Source organism: Crocuta crocuta, unplaced genomic scaffold, assembly GCF_008692635.1.
Source record: "Crocuta crocuta isolate KB4526 unplaced genomic scaffold, BGI_CrCroc_1.0 scaffold479, whole genome shotgun sequence".
Lineage (NCBI taxonomy): Eukaryota > Metazoa > Chordata > Mammalia > Carnivora > Hyaenidae > Crocuta > Crocuta crocuta.
Genome location: NW_027531875.1, coordinates 3,547,429 through 3,567,581, shown reverse-complemented (window position 1 = coordinate 3,567,581; position 20,153 = coordinate 3,547,429). Strand labels below are relative to the sequence as shown.

The 20,153-nt window shown below is 37.7% G+C and overlaps 1 protein-coding gene across 3 annotated transcripts in view; it reads left to right on the top strand.

Moving 5' to 3' along the window:
- Positions 1-20,153, top strand: part of CSMD3 (CUB and Sushi multiple domains 3) — a 1,194,711-nt gene that overhangs the window by 765,644 nt on the left and 408,914 nt on the right. The window lies entirely within an intron of this gene.

Genomic DNA, 20,153 nt, shown 5'->3' with positions numbered 1-20,153 from the left:
TATACTTTAGTACACTTTTTCATTTCTGGTCATTCCTTTTCTTGGTATTTTAACTATTCATGGCATCAATATTTAATCTTCAAAAATGTGTTAAAAATATTTGTAATAAATACATTTATGTTAAAGTAGCCATTATTTAAAATGTGTACTTTTTGTCAGCAGAGTTTGCTGAACTTTTTTTTCAGTTTTGATTTGCTCAATAAGATATAGTCAAGAAGGTTCAGAGGAATATATGTGTACATAATATGTATGTGTGTGTGTATACAATGTTTTAAAGTTTACATCTTTGAATTTATACACTCATATAAAGTCACTAATTATATGGTAAGAAGGATAATCTTAAAATATACCAAGTATAGTGTGTCAATTTAGAATCTATAGAGATGTGTACATGAGGTGTGGAGCTTCATTTAAAATTGTCACATTAGACGGGCGCCTGGGTGGCTTAGTCGGTTAAGCGTCCGACTTTCCCTTAGGTCATGATCTCGCCGTTCGTGGGTTAGAGCCCCGCGTCGGGCTCTGTGCTGACTGCCAGCTCAGAGCCTGGAGCCTGTTTCAGTCTGTGACTCCCTCTCTCTCTGACCCTCCCCTGCTCACGCTGTCTCTCTCTGTCTCTCTCCTAGAAATAAATAAAAATATTTTTTTAAAAAATTGTCACGTTAGAGATTAACATTCTGCTTTTCTCCTTCCACTTTAGCACCTAAGGTTACATATCTGTTTTATTTAAAAAGATGTAGAAGGGGACTCCTGGGTGGCTGAGTCTGTTGAGTGTCCAACTCTTATTTCAGCTTAGGTCATGATCTCACAGTTGTGAGATCGACCCTCATATCTGGTTCTGTGCTGAGAAGGCAGAGCCTGCTTCGAAATTTCTCTCTCTCTCTCTCTCTCTCTGTCTCTGTCCCTCCACCCAGCTTTCTCATAAATAAACAAATAAAAAATATTTAAAAAAATAAAAAGATATCAAAGAACTTTTACTAAGGAATAGATTGTTATGCCCAGATCGCGATCTCCCCCAAATCCCAAGACCACCAAGGAGTCCGAGTCACATATGCAAAAGCAAAGGGCATTTATTCAGGCTTAAGCTCGGGCTCCCAAACCTCACCAATGCAGTGGATCCGTGCTGAGAGCCCCGAGCAAAGGCAAAGTAGGGTTTTTATGGGGTTTGTGACGGGGGAGTTACAGAAGTTGTGTCATGGAAACAGTGATCCAATCATAATTATTCAACATTATTGACAGCGGATTTAACCATACACATTGTCTAGAGTATTCGTTACTTTTGGTGGGATCCAATTACAACATTTAGAGTACCTTTAAATTCAACCAATTACAGAGCGAGCCTAGGGATCTTGTTCGGTGACTAACGGGTTAACCTTAACATTAGGTAACAGGGTCCTATCTATAGTTTCTATCTATAGCCATCTCCCTCAGTAAGGGGGAGGGTGGTCGCTGGCCTTTCCTGATTGGGTGTTGCAAGGGTGGTTTCTCCTGCCTTGGGCAATGTGTAACTACCTGATAGTTTTGGGGAAGCTGAAACTTAGGCCTACTAGTTTAGAGGAGAAACTTAAAGCCTGTCATGGAGTCAGTTTGGTTTAGACGGTTAGACTTGTGTCCTTACAAGATAAACCAGAGCCCTGAAACACTTTCATAGATCACCATGTAATGAATATGTGATAATTTTTAAATAATTACTTCTTTATCTTGTTTTCCCAATTTTTTTTCTTACCTGTGTCCAAACTGACAATGAAACCTTTATTTTTTTCTTTTTCAATTTCTGGCTGATAGGTTAAGAACATTTAATATATAATTTTCAGAAGTACAGCAGACTTCATTGACTAATACAGCCATTACCTACAAATGCTGCCATTCATTGTTGAATGTTTTCAGGTCCTGATGAACTAATCCAGACCATGCAATTATGTTTTCCTATTAGCCCCTGCAATTAGCACTGCCCTCCTCTTCTAATCACTTTTTTTCTCATTTGTATTATTAGGGGACTGAACTAGACGACTTCACGATTCTTTTCCAAACCTCAAATGTTATGAGTTTAGTAGGGGCTACCCTTGGAATTGTCATGACTGTGCTATTGTGTTTTAAAAAACATAACAAGATCGCACAATAAAAGGTTGAAATAAAAAGAGAAAAATGGAAAGTAATATTCATTTTTTTTTCCCATTATACTTTGTCCTTGAGCACATTCATTCTTTTAACCATAGTTCCTGACCCAAACTTGAGGAATCAGTCAAAAAAGCCTACAGTAGTATTTGAAGGAAAAGTAGGAGATGGAAGAAAAAATTGGTTTCAGGCTGAAGGAATACATTGGTTCACTGTACTGGAGTGCAAGAGAGAGGGTCCAGGTTTGATAAATAACCAGACTGGTGCTGAGCATGCCATGTTTTGCAAACAATCCTAGATCAATTAACATTATCCTGTGGCCAGAGGGCAGCCACTTCAGCTCAGAAGTGATTTGATGGGAGCCTCTCCCTTCCCTGCCCTTGGAGTCATATTCATCCAGTGGGCAGACACAGAGATCACCTCCTGTTGAGACTGTTTGGATCCTCACCTGCCTCACTTGGGTGTTGGCTTGGAAGCTACTTGTTTCCTAGATGAATGGGGAAGTAAAAATAATGAGCTTGACATCAACAAATCCTTTTATGAATCACTACTTAATTTGAGAGAGCGATCTTAGTGAGATTTTACACTGTGAAAAATGAATGGTATTTAACTTTTAAAAATGAGTAAAACAAATATTCTGAACTCTAATTTGGCACAGGCCAGTAGGCTCTTGAGACATCCTAAAGAGAGCTTTGTGGAGTTTCCGAAGGAGAATGTTTTTTTTCTATGTGTATGAGTGAAATTATAGACACTTGGCTCACTTTGCCAATTTCTGGATCTTATCCCGAAGAGGGAACATGACTAAGAATAAAGTTGGAGACAGAGAAGGCAGAGTCAGAGTGTGCTGGAAGCGATCTTACTGTGGCACTCAGCCAGGTTACCTGCCGTGTCCCAGGCCATGTTGTGAGCAGTTTCCACCCAATAAAGAAGATTGCTGTCAACTCCTGTATAACTAACTTTAGCGGGTTTAATTTCTGAGACTCTAATTAAGGTTTGTAAAGATTTCCTTTAGTTTTCGTTTTGCCTCAATTTCACTTAGTTGTTAACAACAGAAGCCTGAGACTAGCTGAAGAAAGCTTTTTTTTTTTTTCTCTTCTAATGTGCTTTTGTGGTAGTGGTGGTTCTATTTTTAATCACCCTTTTCCTTCCACCATTCCCCAAGCTACCATGCAGCTGCTCCCACTGATGCAAAGAACTAGGTCTGGGAGAGCTCTGTGCCCATCTTCTTTGTCCTTCAGACCTTACATTTTGACAGAGAAGTTTTGCTTATTATTTATTGCAATTTATCTTTTGGGGCATGATCACAGCCTTCAATACATGCTTGATATTTCAGCTGAAACTTTTTTTGTCATCATGTTAAATATTTTATATAGATGAAATACATACATGTGTATGTTCTGATAAATACAAATAATTATTTGTATTTTATTTTCTTAACTCAAAACATTCCAAGATTAAATGCATTGTTAAAGGTTGCTTAAAATGTTTGGGTTGCTGTGTGTTAAAATTAGGAAGTAGGAAGTTGCTTGTTTCAATCAGAATTTATAGAGCAAAGGAAGTCAGTATAAAATGTTTTGATAATAAAACCCAGAACTACAACCTCTTTGAAGATTGCCCTCTCCCTCTACATCCCCCCTCCCCTGTCTATTGTAATTATCTAGAAACTTAAGCATTTAGTAAATTAGTAATCCACCCATGACAATCAGTCTTCAACCTAAAAACTGGAAAATTGTTGAAAATCGTGAAAGGAAATGTTTTATCAGTCCTAGTCCTTGAATAGAGATTGGTGAGAGGAAAGAGAGAAATGAGATCATAATTTGTTGCAGTTCTATGATCCCACAGCTGAACTTGGATTCATTTCAGGGAGCTTAAATACAGTTGGTGAATAGAATTGGGTTATACATTTTATTCACTGACCTGAAGTTCACTACTGATGAATTAACTAAGGATAGATTTAGGCTATCTTTGTTAAAATTTGAACCCCTTTCTCTAGAATGGGTTGATGAAACTTCTGCATGAGTAAGAGAGATTACAGACATTCTAAAGCCTTGTAATCTTTCACCTTTGCTAATGGAAAACAAACTACAATAATTACTGTAATCTGCATTGAAACCATTCATTTTGAATTCCATGAACTGTTGACCTAACTCAGTTTAGTGATGATCAATGACTTCTTGACATATACTAAGACTGTAGCCTGAATATAACAGGCTGTATCTAGGGCCAGTCTCTGCATGGTGTCTCCTTCAAAGATCTACCTACAGCCATGAATAGTATAGATGGTTATCATAGGTCTACCATGAAAGTTTCCAAAAAAACCTCCTCCTCTGTCTTTACCCAAAGTTTCCCATCATAGCAGCTGCATAAACACCCTCCTTCTTTTGCCCTGTGGTCCCCTCAAGACCCCTCTGCCCTCACATTCATTTATTTTCTGCACAGCCTCAACCCCTTTTGGGCAGCTGTGAGCCTCCTCACTAAAATTCAGCCCTCAGGAGGTGCAGTTTTCTCTTTAGAATATTTTTCCCTTGGATTTTCTTATGTCCACATTCTGTTTCTTTCTCCTAATATAATCCAGAATTTCTCTCAGGGGCCTTTGAGGGCATTGTGAAGCTCACCCCATTTACTTCAAAGTCCTTTCTACAAGCCTAGGTGCTTGGAAATTTGGAAACGGGAGGAAAGGAGCACAATATTACTGTGTTTGGGTTTATTTCTGTCTTCACCTGTGTATATGAATGTATCTTCCGAAATAGGGAAAGATGTTGCTTTCACTAAATTATTTTTCTCAAAGAAATAAAGTGCAGCTAGATTTCCTTCACAGTACCAAGCATTGCAAACTAGAGTCATCCGTAGCCCTCAAATCCAAGAATCTTTTTTCTCAGTAAAATCACAGAACATTATTTTCTGGAATGTTCCGTAGGACGAATACTGCTATACAGGAGGCAAAATGCAAGGTATAATATTTGACTCAGAGAGATTTCTTTCTAGGGCTTTGGGAAACTCATTTGTATCTGACCACCATATTCTGCCTGTCCAAATGCCAACTCTAAAAGGCTGAGACATACCTGCTTTATTTTCCATACCTCAAATGATCTGAGCATCATTATTTGGCCTTTTCCCTCCTCGTTGTCTATTTTTACCACTTTTAGGTTAAAGTCTATTCATCTGAGTTCTTCTTTCTAAAATATAGCCATGATTAACGTATTTTTTTCTTAGCTTTGATTTGCTTCGCCAGATTCATTAATCCCTTTGTAGTGGGGTATAAGTATATGCTTAGTCAGTTAGCTATAAATCCACTCTGACATGAACTTGTTATAGGTGTTTCTGATCCTCCCATCTGTTCATACCTTTGCCTAGTGGAAGTCTTACTTTTAACCATTTATGTAGGTTACCACATACCCAGAATATGACATTCCAGCATTTGCACGCAGCTCAAATTCATTTGGATATTCACGTTCTCCAGGGTAGTAATGCTGACTCCCATTAGATGGAGGCTTTGATGGATCTGAGTTCACAAATAGGACCTAATTCCCAGTGCTATAGATCAAGAGTCACAACCTCAAATGGTTACGGAGCAAGGCAATAACAGAAACAAATTAGACGCGCTAAATGGAACAAGCTGCCCTCCTAAGGGGGAGGTGTGATTTATCACGTTTTATAGACACATGGTTACAAATAAGCATTTCTCTTTTTAACATTAATAATAACAATAATGAATAATACAAGAATGATATCATTGACAACTGATGACAGTATTCCCATTAGCCCTGACACTTCATTCATGCACATTAGAAAAGGGCATTTTTCCAAGAGGAAAATGGCTTGAACTAGTGATTACTGAGGTCACTTTAATTTGAAATCCATCAGAAGCAATCAATCCTTTGGGGTGTATGTAGGGTCAATGGAGCAGGTCAGGAGACATATACCAGTTTCTCCATTTTGAGAAAGCACTCCAGTGTCTCAAAAAATTGGGTGTCCTTTGGACTTACCTAAGAGCCATTTTCCAGATAGAGATATCATGAAAAAGTGTCTTGAGTACCTCCTTTGTGCGAATTTGTGTAATGCTGATCAAATGTGATCCTCTACCAGAGTCTAGGCTGGAACATCCTGTTCTGAATTGAGCATTCTCCTGTGGGTCGTCATTTCAATCTAGAGTAGTCTCTATAATCTCCTTCTGAGTTTGCATTGATATTCTGCTCAGTCTGATTATTTTTCATTTGGCATTATGTATTTTTTTCTAAAGTTTAGCCACTGATATGGCTCAGTTGTGTGGTGTGATTTGATCCAAGTAGACTCAGGGATTGTCCCAGTTATTCAAGAAGCATTAACAAATAATAGAGATGCTTGCTTTGTTTTTCTTTAAGAGTTAAGATATGGAAGTTTTATTCAGTACAGTAAATAGAAAGCTTCCTAAATACCTTCTTAAGCTGTCTCTACCCCCATCTTCCTATTCAAGGTAACTTACATGTAAAAATCATATTCATCATCATTGTCATCATCATAATCATCACCATCATCATCCTATCTCTCTCTCTCTCATGCTTACACACAGTCCTATCATCACTAAGTTGTTCCCTCCCTTCTTATATTCCCTATCTCAGCACCATGCCCTTGCCTACATGTATTTAGCCCTTCTCCTCCACATTCAGCCTCAGACTAACACAAGACTTACTTCACTGTACTCTGCCACCAAAAAAGATTAGTTACACCCGTTCTAATAGTTTCAGTTGAGATTCTATCTCCTCAGAAGGTTGGTAAATGAATTATATCTCATTATAAGATATTATGCCTTAGTTTAAAAAATAAAAGAGGAGAAGGATCAAGTTTTTGACATATCTTTTCAAGCTATTCTCTAGGTTGCATTTCTACTTTATGAATGCCTGCTTCTGTATTTGCCAGTAATAAGCCAGCCAATAAATCCCAAAAGAACTTGAAAAAGATACCATGCCATGAGACTTAGAATAAAACAAGAAAGTTCTCTTTCTAGATGTCAAACAGTGAACACTAAGATGTCTAGTTCACTAAGTGAACTAGAGTTTTCTGTTTTAAAAAGCAAGACAGTTGGACATAAATTAAGGCTCCTATCTTTGTGGCAGTCATAGAAGGAAACTGTTCCTGGGTATGAGAATTTATTATTCATTGGTGAATGTCATTTTTTAAAGCTACTGAACTCAACTCATGTAGACTGAAAGATGAGAAGGATTTATTTACAGACCAAAAATGAGAGTTCAGTTAAAATGTATTCATTATTTTGTTATAAAATTTGAAGTACATAACATTTACTTTTTAAAATCAGATGGTTCTTAATAGTTTAAGGTTACGATCATTTAACTGTTCATGGAAAAATATGTTAGACAGTCTAAAATTTATATACCTTATTAAATTTCATTATTAAATATACTACTCAGGCTCATTTTAGTCTCTCTTCCTGGTTTCTCCTCATTCCGATGATATCTGTTTGTTCCAGAGCTAGGTCTTGAATATTTTCTCCTCTATTTCCACTCACTTTATTGGTAACTGTCAACCAGTCTCTAACTTTAAATAATATCTATGTGCTGATGTCTCTCAAATTTACATCACCAGCGTGGTTCTTTGCCCTGAAGTCCAGACTCATATATTCAACTTCCTACTCAACATCTCCTTGTAGATGTTTAATGGGCATCTCAAACTTAACCTGCCCAAAAATGATCTGATCTCCCCCTGTCACTCCAAAACTTCTACTGTCATAGACTTTCCCCATCATCATTAATAGCACTCCATTCTTCCAGTAATTCAAGCCAAAACTCTTGGAGTAATTTCTGACTCCTTCCTTTCTATTACAGCCATACACAATCCATCAGAAAAATCTGTTATTAGCTGTACCTTTGAAATATATTCAAAACTCATCTAGTTCTTCCTTAGTCCCCTACTGACATCCTGGTCCCAGCAACCATAATCTCTGGCCCAAATTACTGCAATAAGTCCCTAACTGATCTTCTGCCCTTGTTCCTACTCAGTTCTGTAGAAATGATTTGTTGTCCAATTCACCTATGCTCACTGATCAATTTCTTCATAGTCATTTCTCCACTGGGACTCAGAAGGGCTCTGATGCATACACACTAACTGCATTTCTCCTCATTTTTACCTGTATTATATCTACCCTGCTCCCTGAGCTGTAGCTAGCTAGCAATAGCCTCTTTGATCTAAAGCAATCCCCTCAACAAAAACGGAAATAGAATATTGGCCTTCTGGATTACATGGTCATGTTCTTGAATATAATTAGGATATAATACATTCATTGGACTGCTTTATAGATAAAGAGGATTACATTTAATGAAATACATTGGAAGAGTCAGATAAATGTTATTGGCTCAAAGCTATTGATTTAATTAAGACACCAAGTTAAGACTAAGTGAAAGAGAAGTCACCCCTTCCTTGTGAAGATTCATAATATTTAATATTATTACCATTGCAGCCTCCCTGACAAGAAAAACATTAGGAGCAAAATGTATGACAAACAAGGTGTAGAAGCAAATTTTTTCTGTAGCTTTGGAATTGGCAACTTAGACACCCAACCAAGGAGAAAAAATTTCAATACCCATTCTATATATTTAAAAAAATCATAAAGAAAATAATAAATTGAAGTCCAGACACCCCCTTCATGGTTAATTGTGTTCTAACTGACTCATCTCTCTTAATCATAACCTCAGACGCCCCTTTCCCAATTTATATAAGCATCAGAAGGAAAGTAATGCAGATTGAGATCTAGATCTATCCATCAATCTGTCAATCTATCTGAAACTATTGAAGTCAAAAGTTGTTCAGCTTTTTATTTATCTCCCTGCAGGAAGAAGGATGCTAGTCTCCTTCTCCTCATTCCAAGTTGAAGGGAAGGGCTTTAAAAGAATCCCTCATAGAGAATGGAGTTGCCTGGGAGAAAGAGACATGAGAATCCCCAGGTGGATATCTGATTATACAATATAGTACTTGCTGATCTGTCTTCTCTCTTCTGAGAAAGAGGAAGAAAATTGGTGAAAGCTGACAGATTGAAGAGAAGGAAAGCTGTCTTGTTCAAACAATTTGGCAAGTCAGTGATGAGAAGCCACCTTCCCCACTGTTGTCCTTTCTTTCCAAAAGACTCATTTATTCTCATGGGGAACAAACATTTTCCATATCTGACAAATAGAAGGCATCGGGAAATAGTCAGGGGTAATGAGGGAAACAGCAATATCCAGGAAAGACTGACAGCATAATCTGTTCTGTCCTAGCCCTGAAACATCACAAGGAAAAGAACATAAAAGGAAGAGGAAGGAGTCAAGACAAGGAGGAGACTATTCCATGTGCTGACTGAATGGAGGAGTGAATCAGCAAGTTCTGATCCTCCATCAGCATCCTCTTCCCCATCTTCCAAGCCTCTCTGGCTATTGCTCAAGGATGCACCTTGGGTGGATGGGTGGAGAGGATAAGATAAAAATTGTCCATTGGGCTGGACCAAGTTTTTTTAATACTGAAAATGATGAGAATATTAGAGGATCTGCCCAACAGTTTTTTAAAGAGATGGAGATTTGGCAGTGCATGCTTGAAGGTAGTGGAAGGAAGGAAGGAAGGAAGGAAGGGAGGAAGATAGGAAGGAAGGAGGAAGGAAAGAGGAAGGAAGGAGGAAGGAAGAAAGGAAGGAAGGAAGGAGAGAAGGAAGGAAGGAAGGAAAAGATAAAAGGAAAGGAAAGGAAAGGAAAGGAAAGAAAAGAGACTCATTTCTGGTTTTTGTTGTTGTTGTTCCAGCAATTTCAAAATGTACCATAAAANAGGAAAGGAAAGGAAAGGAAAGGAAAGGAAAGGAAAGGAAAGGAAAGGAAAGGAAAGGAAAGGAAAGAGGCTCATTTCTGGTTTTTTGTTGTTGTTGTTCCAGCAATTTCAAAATGTACCATAAAGTGCTTGCTTAAGCAAGAACTTCCTTGCCCTAAGCAGAGAACTTCCTGCATTACTATGGCTTATTCTCATTCTTACTCTCTAATGGGATACCTGAGAGAATTCTTTCAGTGAATAAGATGCAACAGAAGTCCCTAGAGAACAGTTGGGAGAAAAGGCTGGATCCATATGCCTGATGAACTTTCCCTTTGAGGATAAGGAGTTTTTCTCTTGAACTCAATAAGCTTCAAAGGAAAGGAAACCCTTTTCACTCATAGATATTGCATTCTCTTTGGAGGGAGTTCTTTTGAGAGAGCAATGAGAGAGACAATCTGATGCATAGATCAGAATTTATTTGTAGCTTTCATTGAGAGAGTGAGTGTATATCTAAAATTAAACCCCACTTTTAAGTACATGTTTACGTAGTATTAAATTCCATTCTCCTGGAGGGCTACCATAGGGAAATGTATGTAGTAACGATCTGCAAGGTTTGGCTCACACTGTCTGGGGAGTGGGGGGCTGAGTATGAGAGAAGGGATGAAGAGGCAATGGAAGAAGGTGCAGAACTGTGATTTTTTCTCTGTAACCCTGGCCCTTTAATTTGCGTGTTTCTGGATTTCTCTTTTTATCCTATATTCAGACCCAACATGTTTCTTATTATTTTCTTTGAAACGTCACCCAGTGTGCTGAGGTTGAAGAGAGTCAGTGATTACTGCCCACACCTGTATCCCTAAAGCAAGTTAAACAGGGGGCTGGGGAAGAGGATGGAATCACCATTTTTTGATAACCCCAATATGGTATCCAGATTCTATCATGCATAGCTCCATAGAAAGGCTACCTATCAGACCAAATGTTAGAATACTCACTTTGTAATTTCACTTCTAGCCAAAACCCAGAGATCAAAGCTAGCTCTTCCCATCTGCAACTCCCTTGTGAGCACCTAACTGCCACTTCTCAGATGAAAGAGCATCTCCTGCTGTGGAACACTAAATGTTATCTGAATACAGTCTGAGGCACTTTTGACTCTTTCATACAGGTCTTAAAACGTATTGGCTATTTTGAATTTGTCCATTCTACTTAAAGTAACACAGAAATGAGTCAGCACTCCAACGCAAATTATTTATAACAGACTTTCTTCAGACCTTAGAAAAATAAAAGTAGATAAATGAACTATGTCTACTTTATATTGATCATGCATGTCCTGTTTTTATTGCCAAAGACAAGGGGACTTCGAGGCAAACATCTGTATTTCAAAACAGATGCAAAACCCCTCTTTATCTCAGGATCCTGAGATATATACAGGAGAATCTTGAATCTTGAAGCTACGGACCAGTTATATCTTCGGTTTTGTCAGTGTGGTCTCTGGCCCAATAGCAACAAAGTGGCCTGTGAAGTCAGGGTGGGGTGAGGGTCTTGTTAACAATGCAGCTTCTGGATCCCACCCTATAATTACCAGAAGTCCATTCTGTAAATCTGCATTTAGCAAGTTCCCAAGGTGCCCACTAAGGTTGGAAAGGCTTCAAAAGGAGTAACCACTGCATAAAACCATCATGTCTCCTCCTTATTCTTCCAAAAATTATAAGCTTCAGATACAAAAATCTACTGGAATCTCCCTCATAGACATTAGTATTTCTCACTTCCTGACTCTGCTCATTCTGTCCAGCTCCTCCTGTCTTCTATTCTTCTTCTCTTTATAATCTAAATTCACTTCTGACAAAATTGCCTTCAAGAACTCTTTCCTAATGTCCTTAGCATGTTATCTTTCTCTGCCTGTGTTTCCAGAGTGTCTACCCAGCCCAAGCATGTACTTGTACTGAATGGCAGCTGTGCCTGTCTTCCTTATAGAGTGTGTGTCTCTTGAGGGCAGAGAAAATGTCACATGAATTTGTTTTTTCATTTTAGCACCTAGCATAGTGTCTTATATATAGCAAAAACTAAACAAATATTTATTTAACTAATGACTACATGAAGAATAAATAAATTAATATTGGAGAAACACTTAAAATGGGGTTGATAGAAGGGCATCTAGGTGGCTCAGTCAGTTAAGTGTCTGATGGACTCTTGATCTTGGCTCATGTCACGATCTCACAGCTTGTGAGAACAAGTCCAGAATCGAGCTCTGAGCTGACAATGCAGAGCCTGCTTGGGATTCTCCCCCCACCCCCCACCCTGTTTCTCTCTCTCTCTATCGCTTTTGAAATAAATAAATATTTTTTTAATGGTATTGTTAGAATTTCACATTTGTATTAAAAAATGTTTCGGTCAGATATTCTATCCCCCTTACCATCCATCTTTGTCTCCATCAAATCTACCTTAAGGAGAATATGTTTCAATAAATGTCTCTTGGGAAATGAATCCAATGCATCTGTTGGAAGTAGTTCCTAATTTGGTTTTAAAGATTTGAATTCAAATGTCACCTCTGCCACTACCCAGGTCAGTGTTTCTCATGAAGTTGTGTTTCATGATTTTTTCTTCATCTGCAAAACTGGCAAAGGAAAGAAACCAGCATTTTTATGCTACAAGATTATTAAAGAATCCAATTAAGTAATGTATACAAAAACATACTCTAAACTGGAACACGTGACTCTCTTAGTTGGTATAGCAGAAATGTCTAGCTCTTCATCTTTAAGCTGTGTTACCCAGTTTATTATATAGAGTTGTAGCTGGGGAAATAGTGACCCAGTTGAAGGACTTCTCATAGTTTCCTTTACAGTTAGGTATGACCGTGTGAGTAAGCAAAAGTAATATAAATAACTTCTAGGTCATGCTTCATAAAAGGCATACACAGAATGGTCTTCCCACTCTGCTTCTTGCCAGCTGAAATGGAAATGGCCTATAAGGCAGTCTAGGAAGTCAGACATTGAACATGGCTGACACTTTCTCATCCTGTGTCATGAGATTATAGGAGGGAGAAGGCTATCTTGCTAGTAGAGTCACCTCATTGTACTGCCACATGATTGTGTCAAAGAAATATTTCATCAGAGTTAAAGAGGCAAGGAGGGTGTAAGATTTTATTCAAGACTATAGCATAAAGACTGAATTCAGTTGCACTGAGGGATGGTTTTTAAGGGCTGAGGTGAGCTAGTAAAAAAGTACTGAAGGAAGTTAAGTGAGAGGTCTGGAGTCTTAAGAAGTCTGTCTAAAGATTTGTCAAGTTGAAGGCCATTTTGGTCAGGTGAGAAACTATTTTGTTAAGCTATTAAAATCTAGGTGTTTATTTATTTTACCAGATGTAGATATTTTAATCCAAACAGTTAAAGGAGAGAATAACCCAAGCAGAAATAGTCCATCCCAGCCTTTACCGAAATGCAGTGATATAATAATGAGTATTGGTCAATAGCTACTTAGTTTAATTAAATTAAACTATTTTTTTCAAAAGGTTGCATTTTAAACTGTCTTTTAATTTTTTTCATCCACTTATTCACCTTTATTTTCTACCTGCATTAAAGCTTTAGCATCAGCCTATGTTGAAAATGATACCTAATATAGTCAAGATCTCCAGATTCTGTTTTCTATTTTTTCTTGTGATATTTCACAAACCTTTTAGCCTCAGCATCAAATCTTATTGTCTTTCGATGTAAGGCTCCATCCTGTTTTGTGTTCCCTATTATGGGAAGTGGAATCACTATTCATCTCTGTTGTACAAGCCAGGGCCCCAATGACAAGTTGAGATTCCATCTTGCTCACTCATTTCATGTAATTAATAAATGCTTTTGAGTCTACCTCCTACGTGTCTCTTGGAATCAGTTCTTTCCTATTACCATCATATCTCAGTGTCTGATTATACCTTTTCTACATAATTGTAATAGTCTCTTAACTGATCTCATCAACTCCAGGTGTACTGCCTTTAGTCCACTTTACATGCAATTGCCACTTAAATGCAAATCTTATTCTTTGTCTATATATGTATATGTATCCTTTGTCTGTAATTATTCAATTGCCTTTGGTTCACTTTCCTTAATACAGTTTCCTAGGTCCTTTTCTACTCTTTTCTTTTTCTTTAATCTCCCATCACTTCTTGGTTCCCTAAAAAGGATACGGGCATTGCAAAATACTGTGCTAACCTAACTTTCCACTCTTTTGGACACATTGTTAAGCTTATCTCTCCCTTTCCTCCTGATGAACCTGACTCATCTTGAAGGTTCAAATTAAACAGAATCTCTTCCACGAGGACTTAATTCACCCCCTTTTCCAGACCCCTGCCCCATGGACATCTCTTTTTTATAGAATTTATGACATTATTACTTTGCATGCGAAAACTGTGAAGAAATGCAAATTGCCTCTGTTCAAATCCTTGCTGGCTGAGATGTAAAGGGAAGGAAAATTTCCTCTCTACCCATCAGTCTCCCAACTGGACTAAGAATTACATTTACATGAGACAGATTAACAGGAGGAAAAAAAAAAAGTTTTGTTACATGCACAAGGAGGCCCAGTAATAAAATTGAAACCTAAAGAAATGAGCAAGGCAGGTAGTGTATATACTTTTCAAACAAAGAGACAATGAATCTCTGAGAATTTGGCAGGACAAAGAAAACTTTAAGAGCTACAATTGGTAAGGAATCCTAAACAGAATTTAGGCTGGTGTAGTAAATTAGTAAAAATGTAACAAGGGTTATTTATATAGCCTCCTTGGCTCTAAATACCATCTCTGGTGATAAGGATGTCTCTCTACCTCCAGGTACAGGGAAGGCACATTTCACGTGGGAGACTTATTTCCTGCTTTCAGGGACACAGAAGTCTGAGTGTCCTTGAACAGTCAGTCTATTAAGTAACATTTATTTAAAATAAGCAGTATGCCAAAGTGGCCAGTCTCGAGGTGGCCTGCCTTGGCCCCACATGTGCAAATTATTTAAATATTTTCTTTTCCCCCCCTGTAATAATAGTACATATGTCGCTGGATTTTTTTTGAGCATCATATAAAATAATCCAAAAACTTTTCACACAGTTCCTGGCACATTCAATAAATGTTATTCAATATGTTTATGTTATGTTATTCAAATGTTTCCTCAATAAATGTTAATTTGTATAAATAATACAAATACCAGACAGACAGATTCCTGCACACAATTGTTTGGCACGACTAAAATATGAATGCGTAAATGATGAATGAGTGAGTGAATGAATGGGACTTTCAAGATACTTTGTGTGGTCTTGATCTCCTTTCATTTTCTGTATATTCTAGTTGCTCATGTTCAGACACGGATAAGTACAGTATTTTACAGAAGTCTGTCTCAAATTGTGTTGTCTTTATACCCAGAGGTAAACAATCTCATTTTAGTTGTTAAATGTGTAAGCATTTATTACATTTCAATAGCTACATATTTATTTCCAGGCATTTTGGGGAAAAAAAATGTAAGTATCACATAAAAACTGATTTCATGGGTATTTTTGTTTAGGGCAAGTCTAAAAAGGTCATGTAAGTTAAAATATAAGTGAATCTATATGAAGAAAATTATTAATTTAAAATAAGTTATACATGGATATTGCAAAATTATGAGGTTTAGGCCATTATCTTATTACCTTTGGGTCTATATTGTTATCTCCTTTACAGTGAAGTTTCTCTTTACAAATTCAAATCTTTGTTACTAATATTATTCATGGCTCTTTGCTCCAAAGCTCACACTCCTGCACGTACGTGCACGTACGTTCTCTCTCTCTCTGTTTCTCTTTGTCTCTCTCTTTTTTCCCTGTATTCTATACTTCTATCTGTTTTGGATAGATTTCTACATGGCTTTTCTCTACAATTGATCTCTCTTATTTTTTCCCCGCATTTCGCCCTCTCCATGCTCCACTGCTATTGCTACACTATGGCTTCTCCACGTGCACATCTCCCTGCCATGTGCCTGCTGGTCACTGTGGTCACGAGGCTTGTCCTGACTCACCTGCACTGAGCAGCTCTCTCTTCTCTTGGGTTTCTTACCTTCTTGGGGAGTCTGTTCTCATACTTTAGGAATAATAGTGTTGGAGAATTTCAACCCTGTATGTAAGAGAAGAAGCTGCTTCAGAAGATATCATAAGTTAACCAGAAGACAAACCTTTTAACAGGTCATCATTCAGGAAATTCCTTTCAGGGAACGAATTAACCACATTTTTATGTTACTCCTTTGCTTTAAAGCCTTCTCCTAACTGTCTCCCTCATACTTTGGGTGGAAGGACCAGCTAAAATGCTTCTGAGGACTTTACATTTTAATCCTTTATGGCCCATTACTCAATTGTTAATTTCATGACTGATTACCTCTTTTAACGATGATTAGACTAAAGTGCACAAATCTTTGCCTAAAACAATGACTCCATGAGATAGTAAGGATTTCTGTCAGAATTTCTCCATGTTTCTAGGAGTCTCTCTCACTAAGATACTTTACTCTTTTAAAATATGGTAATTTAAGTGGCTATTATGCACATAATTTTATTTTTGAAATACATAATAACCCTACAGGAAACCTAATTATGAGTCATTGTAACAAAGAAGAGTAAATAATCCTCATGGAAATGGTCTCCTTTGAAAGCTTTTTAGGAAACAAAATTAAATTCTCCTAAGGAAGAATATTTATTTAGTTTTTAATGTTTATTTTTGAGAGAGAGAGAGAGACAGAGCACGAGCAGCAGAAGGGCAGAGAGAGAGAGACAGGGAGACACAGAATTCGAGGCAGGCTCTAGGCTCTGAGCTGTCAGCACACAACTCCATGTGGAGCTCAAACCCACAGACTACAAGATCATGACCTGAGAAGTGTGACACTTAACCAACAGAGCCACCCAGGTGCCCCAGGAGAAAATCTAATTTTATATGAAAGAATTTTCTTGCATGCAAACAACAAATTTTGGCAATTTCACATAGAAATACTTTTCTTAAATGGATATTTATAGTAATGCTGTATTCCTAGGTCAATTTGTAAATATTTCCTATTTTCTTTGGGTTATATCCAATGAAAACTAGTAAAAATAGTGTTTAAAGCAATAGCTTTTAGAAATTTTGTAGGGTAAAAAAAAAAGAAACAAGGAAACAACAAAAACATTAAGAAATGGGATAGGGTTTAAATGGAACCATTTAAGAGAAAATAAAAATATAACCTAGTAAGTCATTGGGAATGTCTCTAATATGTTGAAAAACTAATAGTATATATTGATCTTTTTCTTTCTGAATAATTTTCAATAATTCAAATACTCTTTGCTCCATTTTTGTTTCCTGTGTGTATGTCCTAAAGGTAGAGAGTATGTTAAGGCAGTTGGGTTGCAGAATAAAGTAGAGGAGTTCAGAGTCTAGGCTGGAGAGCATAAAGAACAGCCAGACAGGCAGAGTCTTATTTGTCAACAGGGAAGGAGCTATTGAAGGGTGTGGTCAGATTTGCCTTTTAAAAAAATCACTCTGGTTATCACATAGAGGATAGTTAATGTGGATGAAAAGGTAGCAAGGTGTACTGCAGAGATGGGGTTTTGATATTAGAATATTTTAATGTTTATTTATTTATTTTGAGAGAGAGAAGAGACCACAAGCAGAAGAGGGTCAGCCAGAGAGGGAGAGAGAAACCCAAGCAGGCTCCTTGCTGTCAGCACAGAGCTCAATATGGGGCTCAGACTCACAAATCCTGAGACCATGACCTCAGCTGAAATCAAGAGGCAGTCATCCCAACCGAGCCACCCAGGCTCCCTGATAGAATAATTTAAACTAAAATGACAGCTATAAAGATGAAAAAACAAGAGACTGAGGATAGGTTGGATATGCGAATAAATGATAAGGATTAAGGAAGAATGAAAATGCTTACTTCTAGCTTCCTGGATTATGCAACTTCCTGGATGGTGATTTCATTTACCAATATGGGGAGATAATGGGAGAGGGCCAATGTGAGGTCCTGTTTTGTAAAAAAATAACATGAAAGTAATTTTTTAATGTATAAGTGGTAATTATTTATTTATTTATTTTAAATTTTAAATAGTTTATTGTCAAGTTGGTTTCCATATAACACCCAGTGCTCATCCCCACAAGTGCCCTCCTCCATGCCCATCACCCCCTTTCCCCTCCCACTCACCTACATCAGCCCTCAGGTTGTTCTCGGCATTCAAGAGTTCCTCACGATTTGCCGCCCTCCTTCTCCCTAACTATTTTTCCCCTTCTTCTCCCCCATGGGCCTCCGTTAAGTTCCTCCTAATCCTCCTGTATGTGCAAATATATGGTATCTGTCCTTCTGTGCCTGACTTATTTCACTCAGCATAACACCCTCAAGTTACATCCATGTTTCTACACACAGCTAGATTTCATTCTTTCTCATTGCCTNATAACATGAAAGTAATTTTTTAATGTATAAGTGGTAATTATTTATTTATTTATTTTAAATTTTAAATAGTTTATTGTCAAGTTGGTTTCCATATAACACCCAGTGCTCATCCCCACAAGTGCCCTCCTCCATGCCCATCACCCCCTTTCCCCTCCCACTCACCTACATCAGCCCTCAGTGTGTTCTCGGCATTCAAGAGTTCCTCACGATTTGCCGCCCTCCTTCTCCCTAACTATTTTTCCCCTTCTTCTCCCCCATGGGCCTCCGTTAAGTTCCTCCTAATCCTCCTGTATGTGCAAATATATGGTATCTGTCCTTCTGTGCCTGACTTATTTCACTCAGCATAACACCCTCAAGTTACATCCATGTTTCTACACACAGNGGTTTTTTGTGCAATTGTGAATGGGACCAGTTTCTTGATTTCTCTTTCTGTTGCTTCATTGTTGTTGTATAAAAATGCAACTGATTTCTGTACGTTGATTTTGTATCCTGCAACTTTGCTGAATGCATGGATGAGTCTCGGTAGGCTTCTGGTGGAGTCTGTCAGGTTTTCTATCTAGAGCATCATGTCATCTGCAAAAAGTGAAAGTTTGATTTCTTCTTAGCCAATTCTGATGCCTTTTATTTCCTTTAGTTGTCTGATTGCTGATCCTAGGACTTCCAGCATTAGGTTAAACAACAGCGGTGAGAGTGGACATCCCTGTCATGTTCCTGATCTCAGGGGAAAAGCTCTCAGTTTTTCCCCATTGAGGATGATGTTAGCTGAGGGCTTCTCACAGATGGCTTTTATGATATTTAAGTAAGTTCCTTCTATCCAGACTTTCTAGAGTGTCTTGATTAAGAAGGGATGATGTATTTTGTCAAATGCCTTTTCTGCATCTATTGACAGGATCATATGGTTTTTATCTTTTCTTTTGTTGATGTGATGTATCACACTGATTGATTTGTGAATGTTGAACCCGCCCTGTAACCCAGGAATGAATCCCACTTGATCTTGGTGGATAATTTTTGTTATGTGCTGTTGGATTCGATTTGCAAGTATCTTGTTGAGGACTTTTGCATCTGTATTTATCAAGGATATTGGCTTGTAGTTCTCTTTTTCTGCTGGGTCTCTGTCTGGCTTGGGAATCAAAGTGATGCTAGCTTCATAAAATGAGTCTGGAAGTTTTCCTTCGATTTCTATTTTTCGGAATAGCTTGAGAAGAATTGGTATTAATTCTGTTCTAAGTGTCTGGTACAATTCCCCAGGGAAGCCATCTGGCCCAGGATTTTATTTGTTTGGAGATTTTTGATAACTAATTTGATTTCTTCACTAATTATGGGTCTGTTCAGATTTTCTATCTCTTTCCGTGTGAATTTTAGTAGCGAGTGTGTGTTTAGGAATTTGTCCATTTCTTCTAAGTTGTCCAANTTTTCATTCATTATTTTGTTTATTTGAGCGCTCTCTCTTTTCTTTTTGAGAAGCCTGGCTAGAGGTTTGTCAATTTTGTTTATTTTTTCAAAAAACCAACTCTTGGTTTCATTGATCTGTTCAACTGTTTTTTTGTTGTTTTTTTTTTGTTTCTATATTGTTTAATTCTACCCTGATTTTTATTATTTCTCTTCTCCTACTGGGTTTGGGGTGCTCCTGTTGCTCTCCCTCTAGTTCCTTTAGGTGTGCTGTTAGATTTTGCACTTGTGCTTTTTCTAATTTCTTGAAATAAGCTTGGAGTGCAATGTACTTTCCTCTTAGGACTGCCTTTGTTACATCCCATAGAGTTTGGATTGTTGTATTTTCGTTTTCATTTGTTTCCATATTTTTTTAAATTTCTTCTCTAATTAACTGATTGGCCCCTTCATTATTTAGTAGGGTGTTCTTTAACCTCCATGTTTTTGGAGGATTTCCAG